Genomic DNA, 6,973 nt, shown 5'->3' on the forward strand with positions numbered 1-6,973 from the left:
GCGGACAGAGCACGTAGGACTGCTTCCTGGCGGACAGAGCACGTAGGACGTGTTTCATGGAGCTTTCCCGGCGGACAGAGCACGTAGGACGTGTTTCATGGAGCTTTCCCGGCGGACAGAGCACGTAGGACTGCTTCCTGGCGGACAGAGCACGTAGGAATGGTTTCATGGAGGCTTCCTCGCGGACAGAGCACGTAGGACGGTTTCATGGAGGCTTCCTGGCGGACAGAGCACGTATGACTGGTTGTATTGAGGCTGTCATGAGGACAGAGCACGTAGGACTGGTTTCATGGAGCCTTCCTGGCGGACAGAGCACGTAGGAATGGTTTCATGGAGGCTTTCTGACGGACAGAGCACGTAGGGCTTTCTGGTGGATAGAACACGTGAGACAGGTTTTATCGAGGCCTTCTGGCGGACAGAACACATATGACCGGGTTTATTGAGGCCCTCTTGAGTGGAACTGGTTTTATGGAGATACTCTTTGGTAAACAGAACACATGGGTCTGATTTATGGAAGGGCTCTGGTGGCTAGAACACATGGGACTGGTTATATGGAGTTTTTTTTATTTGGGTTTTACGCACCAACACAGTGTAGGTTATACGGCGCCAAACAGGACTACAAATTTTGGTTTCACATCTCATTTACATCGAACTAAAACATGAGGTATGGAATCAAAATGTGCATACCTGCTGGAATCACAGAGTTACAACAAAACCAAGTGTCAAGACCCTAATAGTCGCTTCTTACACAGTGATTCCAATTCTTTTCATACAGAGATGACACACAGAGAATTCATCCTCGTGTATCAATGCTTTACATTGGGCACGTGAAAGAACCAAACGAACTGCTTTAGTTCATTTGTATCTCAAACTTTCTTCTCTTAAATCAGATAGAACAGGCGGTTATATGGAGGGGATCTGGTGAGCAGAACACGTAGGACTGGCGATAAGGAGGGACTGGTGGATAGAACACGCGGGATTGTTTTATAGAAGCTTTCTTGTGAACAGAAAACGTAGGACTGATGATAAGGGGGGACTCTGGCGGATAAAACAAGCGGGATTGGTTTTATGAGGCTTTCTTGTGAACAGAACAGGTAGAAGAAATAGCTATTTGAAGCAGAAATGGAATATAACCGTTAATATCAATTCCTAAATAATCGATGTCTTACATCAAAAGTAAGGTATGTTGCTTCTGGTGTGGTATATATACGCGATAATATTTTCCTGTTTAATTCCTGGTGGAATAATCTGTTTCAATAAAATCTGTCTAACTTGCGTTCCATTCAAGTGTGTTATCGTCTCAACGAAGACAAGGAACTTATACAAGAGGTTTTTGAACAGTATACTTGTCATGAAGTATTAAATATTACCGATATTTTAATGCTGTCAATGGTAGGACACTTAACCTCCCGGAAATAAAGGTTCCGGACAGGAACTTAAAGCTATCGAGTTGCATATGCGGCAATTAGTAAAACTCGACATGTATATTATAGGCCAGACCATTAGGAACAGGCAATTTTTATCTGTATGATTATTACAAAACATATACAAGTGCGTTTAATTTTTTCGCACAGAGGCAGACGATACGACGCACAGAGGCAGGCGATCTTTCCAACCATATATAATTCGGTGAAAATTACGAATGCGTATTCCTTTAATAAGTGTAAATATTAATCCGTTTGTAATTACGCCCACAAAACATTTTATCACTTTATATCAGATAACTGCAACAAATAATAGCATAATCCCTTAACACGCCTCAAATCGATATCTGCTCGATCCTTAATATCTAAAAAATTCAGTTTCAATGCAAAAAGAAATATTTAAGTACGTGGCATAGCAACCATTCGTTATTTCCTCGATTTTTACCGTAATATTAACATTATTGGGGAAAACGGATAAACGACTGTCTATCTACATGCAGTAGCTGTTAAACATCACGAGAAGATATGCCGCATATATGGTCCAATTTTCCATATTTGGAAAATGTAATGATGAATCAAGATGTTGTGCGCATGCGCTGTGCACTGTGACGTGGTTCCGCTGCTTTAACACAGCATAAACGATCTTAAACCTTTTGATTGAAGGAAAGTGGGATGATAGACACTTTTTTGGTAAGTGATTTTTGTATATTTAAATGGTGTTTTTTTTTTGTAAATAGGAAAATGCATGTATTTTCATATATTGAAAATAATACGGCGAGTTCAGTAGACAGTGGACGGATGTTATATATACTGGACCTTAAACATACCGTTTAATGGGCGTATAATATAGATTAGTAATGGACTTTAAGATGTTAGAAAAATGCATGGAGTGTGTCCACTATTCATTTTCCTGTGGATTAGAAAACTAGGTGATGGATATTAAGTATTTGGTTAAACTTCCTTTGATAAAGGGGCGTATATAGATGGCGTGAGTACAAAAACTATCGATCATAATATGTTTAAGTTGTTATATATGTGTGTCGTGGTATGTGCGTTATTTAAGTATTTGTGACCTTGTATATAAATAAAATAAACGTTTACTGTACAGCTGGTACAGTGTACATCATAATTTTCCAGTACTGTCCATTGCTGTCGTTTAGTCTAATTTGCACGTGCTTCCTGTACATGTGGCATCTTGGTTTTGCGGGTAATGTTACGGATGTCGACCAGGACTCGACTGGTGCTTAACATTTTATGTTTTAAGAATTCCAGTGTTGCTTTTCACCAGACAACGTGTCAGAAGAAAATCAAAATAGAAGTTAAAAATCATTAAGATTTAATTTTTCACCATCTGTTAAACCATGGACGAAAACTGCTATTTCCGCTTCACAGCCTGTACATGTACCGCTCCACAGCCTGTACATATATCTAAAACCAGTGTGGTTGAATATTGAAAATAAAAATAGGACACGGCCATATAACTTTCTTGCCCTGACTTCAAGTCCACTTTTAGTCCATTTGAAAGACCCACTACAGAATAACTGTATTCTTCTGTGTTTCCATGATGGTAGTTGTACATGGATTGCATAAAAAGTGAGAAATACAAGTATCCAGTAGCATACATTAGGCCAAGATAATCATAATGTGTTTAATGTCTTATCATTATATTAACTAATAGAGCAGGATGAACAGTACCTGATGTATTTAGTTAGACCACACTTCGTTTCTACAGTATTTTATCTATATTTTTAAAAGAAATCGACTGAATAAGTTTGCAGATGACTTTGTGAAAACACACTTTTCAGGAAACCCCTAAGTTATCCCCCTATCATATTGTAGTATATTATCAGAATGATTTTCATGAAGTTTATGAGAGGGAGGGATTTTTGTGGTGGGTCTTTAAGCATAAAATATCTCGAAATTGATCTGCAACAGCAAATGATGTCGAAAAAGTAGTACCATTCAGTGTAACCCGAGTAACCGGTAATAGTTATTCAAGTATGACTGTTTTATGGACCACTGAAATCTGTTATACTTTGATCTCCCGAGGTTATATTTACTTAAGTTTTTCAGTTTATATAACAATGACTGGTCATCGAAGATGCAGTCTGACGTTCCCACATTGCCTGGTGACGAACTTTCATTGTGAAATAGTAGCCGTCTTCCGTGTCCTGCACAACTCTCGCCTTGCATGCATTACATGTGTACATTCTCAACATTCCGTGTCCTGCACAACTCTCGCCTTGCATGCATTACATGTGTACATTCTCAACATTCTATGTAAATATAGGACAGAATGGGTATGGCATGCATATGCTGGACTCTAGATCAGTCTGCTGTTAAGTACATGTATACGGACATATGAGTATGCATAAAGTTGATTGGTAACTGATATATAGCATAAAGTTTTATTCCTTCGGGTAATAAGTCAGTTTAATCTATGCTAGTACTTGAATAAAAATTGATATCGTGCTAGCACAATGTGCCTACTTGAAAGATGAAAATTTTAATTAATTACTTCCCGTTTTCATGCAACGTAGTGGATTTTTCATAGTACTTTTCGTTTATAAAGATATTTTGGTATTGGCGACATGTGGTAACATTCTACCGATTGTACAACAATTTAGGCTACATGTGCATACATGTGATATAAACTGTGATTTTTGTGTGGCTATACTCTCGCCTCCCATTCGTATATCAGTGTGCAGTAAGCTGGGTTATGACTCAAACCGTGTATAGAAACTTGTATATTAATGTTGCTTAATTGGCAGAAACACAAGTACTGAAGTTTCCGAATGTATTTGAACAACCGTTAAGTGCACACAGTAAAAAGAGCCCTTGTCAATCTTATTCTAATTGTGATACGCAGAATGGCACGAAGATACAAAAGTCAAGTGGCAAATTAATTCCATGGAATCAGCTGTTGTGAGTTCTTCTGATTGGCATAAAAGGTTTGGAATAATAACTAAACGAAGTCAAACTTGGCAGACATAGCGTTCGTTAAAGGCATCGAGCAGGCCGACTTTAACAAAGTGCTAAAATATAAATGATACATAAAATGACCCCTGATATAAGACTCAATATTAACTGAACGTCGAGTCCGTGTCATGTCAAACTTTATTTACTCGCTTTATTTCTCTCTATAAAGGTCCAAAATTAATATTGAGCTGTAACGGCATCTGGCTGCAGTTTGAAATGCGAGAATTGTTTAACACGAGACATTTCGTATCAACGATTTAATCAATCACGGTCGTGGTTTCGCCGAATCATTTAAAGGGGGTTAATTTTACTCTAAATGAATATTGCTTGTCAACATAACTTCTTTAACGGTAAACGCAATTATTGTTTAGGTTGACGGGGTTTTTAACTGCTGGCATTCCCCTTAGGATACCGGGTATCTGTTTCCGCCAAAAAGAATCGATTCTCATGTAAATATAGCAGAAAGCATACGTTGCCAGTTTGCAGTGGCTCTGATGTAGAAAGGCATACGTTGCCATTTTGCAGTAGCTGTGAGGCAGAAAAGCATACCGGTACGCTGTCATTTTGCAGTGACTGCGAGGCAGAAAGGCATACATTGCCATTTTGCAGTGACTGCGAGGCAGAAAGGCATACATTGCCATTTTGCAGTGGCTGTGAGGCAGAAAGGCATACATTGCCATTTTGCAGTGGCTGTGAGGCAGAGAAGCATGCTTTGCAATTTTGCAGTGGCTTTGTGGCAGAAAGGCACACGTCGCCATTATGCACTGGCTGTGATGCAGAAAGGCGCACGTCGCCATTATGCAGTTGCTCTGATGCAGAAAGGCATACGTTGATATTTTGCAGTGGCTATGATGCAGAAAGCCTACGGTGCCATTATGCTGTGGCTGTGATTAGGAAAGAATATATTGCCATTATGCAGTGGAGCTAGTGCAGAAAGCGTTAGTTGATATTTTGCAGTGGCTGTGATGCAGAAAGCCTACGGTGCCATTATGCTGTGGCTGTGATAAGGAAAGAATATATTGCCATTATGCAGTGGAGCTAGTGCAGAAAGCGTTACGTTGATATTTTGCAGTGGCTGTGATGCAGAAAGCATACGGTGCCATTATGCTGTGGCTGTGATAAGGAAAGAATATATTGCCATTATGCAGAGGAGCTAGTGCAGAAAGCATACGTTGATATTTTGCAGTGGCTGTGATGCAGAAAGTATACGTTGCCAGTATCATGTGGCTGTGATGCAGAAAGCATACGTTGATATTTTGCGGTTGATGTGAGGCAGAAAACGTTGCCACCAGAAATCAGTGATAAAAACAGAACATACATGATAGGAAACTTTGCTGGTATTTCTGCAATCTCTTGGCTGCTTAGAATTTACAAAACACTACAGATACTTTGTCGTTGCAATAAATTATTTATAGTCGCAGTTTTCCAATAGTAATTACATCTTATAATATATAAAAAGAGAGAGCTTTTGTACATTAACATTGCATCTGTAATACATCGATACACAGTGCTGAGTTCCACTTTCAGAGGTGACAGGAAATTTCATAATTTTTTTATTAATGTTTATCATAAAAACAACAACAAAAACACTGGCTGAACGAAAATCAAAGAAAAAATCTCCAGAAGGAAGATCCTCGGGTTGTCTATATTTTAAAGGATGTGCCCGTTTGTTTGGCCTTATATGTTAAACCAGGAATGTAATGGCCATTGTATGCCCTCCCGAATATGGCTCAAATTTCACGCATCTTTTTGTTACAGAATTGTAATTTGAAAGGTCCTTGATGAATGTGCCAGTTACATGGGCAGAGATGATGTAGTCTCTAATAGTGATATTCTGTTTCTTGGGAAAACTTCGTAAATTCTCTTGTTTTGAATATTTCTGGTTTGCTATAAATAAACATGAAATTTGAATTAAGTTTCAAGCATTACAGTATTGTGTCATTACAGCCAAGTGTAATGCAAAGATGCTCCAGTCGGTTGAATGTTTCAGTATGAAAGCCTTGAAATTTAAAAAGTAAAAAGCTGAAAAAAAATAATCAGGAGTTTTGAAGTTTTGAACGGTAGAAATTCAGAAAAACATCTCCGGTTCACAATGGATTATTTTATTCAAAAGTACCGTGTGTATTCTACAATGGTCCTTTTTGAAAGAAACGAGTAAAAACTGGCGATTTTGCTTCCCGAACCCATAGATTGTTTCTCGAGCGTTAAATATTCCCTATTGATAGTGTGCCTTGGTACATGGGGAAAGGTGGTACTGTTATATGCCTGTTACATGGGGAAAGGTGGTACTGTTATATGCCTGTTACATAGGAAAAGGTGGTACTGTTATATGCCTGTTACATGGGAAAAGGTGGTACTGTTATATGCCTGTTACATGGGGAAAGGTGGTATGTTAATGCTGTTACATAGAAAAGTGTTTATCCTGTTACATGGGAAAAGGGGTACTGTTATAGCGTTACATGGAAAGTGGTACTGTTATATGCCTGTTACATGGGAAAAGTGATACTGTTACATGCTGTTACATGGGAAAGAGGGTATTTACATGCCTTACATGGTGAAAGGTGTGAATC

Source organism: Mercenaria mercenaria, chromosome 19 (assembly GCF_021730395.1).
Source record: "Mercenaria mercenaria strain notata chromosome 19, MADL_Memer_1, whole genome shotgun sequence".
Classification (NCBI taxonomy): Eukaryota; Metazoa; Mollusca; class Bivalvia; order Venerida; family Veneridae; genus Mercenaria; species Mercenaria mercenaria.